The following is a 2,074-nucleotide window of genomic DNA, read 5'->3' as shown; positions in this document are numbered from 1 at the left end:
TTCAGAGCTGTCGATGGCGCGATGCCGCACTGGTCCCACATTGGTGACACGAGACCACCACGTTTGCCGGTCCAAGGGAGAGGCACTGGCGCTGTCCTGAGAAAGTGCATGGTCCCTCTTGACTGCCCATGCGCGCGAGGCTGTGTAGGCATAGCCTCGAGAGTGCCAGCAGCCAGTCGCCGAGGCAGTTTGTGACGCGCATTGCGTCAGAAGCGTGCACGCGCTGGAAGGACACCTTCCTACTGGCCGTACGATCAGGTCGTCACTGAATGGTGGATACGAAGGCCGCGAGCTATGCAGGTGGTCAATTGTGCAGCAGGGCACGGTCAGCAGCGCCGACAGGCTGTCGCAAGGCGTGATAGCATGGCCGCAAGTACGGCGAATTCCTTTGAAAACAAGTAAAAAATGCGCAAAAAAGAAAAAAGTCTCGAAAAAATCGGCGCCTGCGGCGGGCCGTGGGACCCCATCTCCCCCCCGCATGGATACCCTCTAAGGCCCCCGCCTCCCCCCAGAGCCGGGAGGTTGAGTGGCAACCTCGGTGAGTTTACTTAGTTCGTTCTAAGGAGTGAGTGACGTGGGGCGATGGCAACCGAGGCCGTTTGGGCCACGGCGACGAGCAGGCCCAGTGGCAGCCGAAGAAGATCGAGGCCTTGGCCGGGCATCGCGTCGTCGCGGTGTCGGCTGGAGAGAGCCACAACCTGGCCATCGCTGCCGACGGCGCCATCTGGTCCTGGGGCGCTGGATACTCTGGGCAGTTGGGCCACGGCGCCTGCGCGTGCCAGTCGTGCCTAAGAAGGTCGAGGCCTTGGTGGCCCAGCGTGTCATCGCGGCGTCGGCTGGTGAGCACCACAGCCTCGCCATCGCCGCCAACGGCTCGGTTTGGAGCTGGGGCGGTGGCAGATCCGGACGTCGCGCAGCCTTGGGCCACGGCAGCGATCAGAACCAGCCGCTGCCCAAGAAGATAGAGGCCTTCGCGGTGCGGTGCGTTGTTGCTGTGTCGGCTGGATTCGCAGACATGTCCACGGGAGTGGAGACACCCGCAGCCTCGCCCTCACCGCCGACGGCTCCATCTGGAGCTGGGGCAGCGGAGCTCGTCGCATGCTTGGCCACGGCAACGAGGAGAACCAGTGGCAGCCAAAGCGAATCGAGGCCTTGGCGGGCCATCGTGGCATCGCTGTGTCGACGCGCGTGGGCGCAGGCCGGGCGGCGCGAGCAGCAGCTGCTGGCCGCGGAGGCGAAGTCAAGAGCCACAAGGCCGAGGCGGATCTGGCTACCTATCGCTGGCTTGCGACGCAGGCTGCCGCGATGCTGAACGCCAGCGAGGCGCACGTGGCCGCTGGCGCTGTGTGGCTCGCGCCGCTGATGAGCTACGGCAGGCGCGTGAGTCTGCGGTTGCGGCTATGGGCGCCGGCGCAATGAGCTGGTTCCACGTGCTTTTCTACCACGGCGTTGCTTGGCCTTCCCTACTAGAGCGCTACTCGAGTAAAACTTAGTCACTCGGGCGCTGGCCGCTGGGGGGAGCGACTTTGCATGCAGGGTAGCACCATAGCATTACGCATTACACCATTTAGGATTGTTGGGCGGCGTGATCCTTGTTGATGCGTTGTTTTTCGCTGCTCGCTCCTCTCCCTCCTACGTCCTAGCTCCTTCCTCCTTGGTTGGACCTTCATTGTGCGTCCCTACAGTAACGACTTGAGTAACCTGTGGGTCACCCCGCGCGCGTGGATCGTGGCACGTGTCTCGTGTTTTGAGCTATTGCGGAGGGGGCGGATAAAGCCGTAAGGTAAGGTAAGGTAAGGTAAACTTCTCCACACACACGAGGTGGTGGGGCAAGGGGGGGCAACCCTCGCGTCTCCACGTCTAACGACAGGAGCCCCACGGCATTTAAAGTGCAAGGCCCGGTGCGCGTGGGTGAAGCCGTATGTGGGGGGTGGGGGCACCGCGTGCGCGGCGCGGCAACACTGAACACAGGCTTTGGCACTTGCCATAACATCAGTCATCACCCCCCCGACCTACATGGGTACATCCTTTCGAAAAAGGGGCGACGCCGAGACCCACAGCAGCGCGACTCTCT

Source organism: Emiliania huxleyi, assembly GCF_000372725.1.
Source record: "Emiliania huxleyi CCMP1516 chromosome Unknown EMIHUscaffold_133, whole genome shotgun sequence".
Lineage (NCBI taxonomy): Eukaryota > Haptophyta > Isochrysidales > Noelaerhabdaceae > Emiliania > Emiliania huxleyi.
This window is presented reverse-complemented; position numbering follows the sequence as displayed.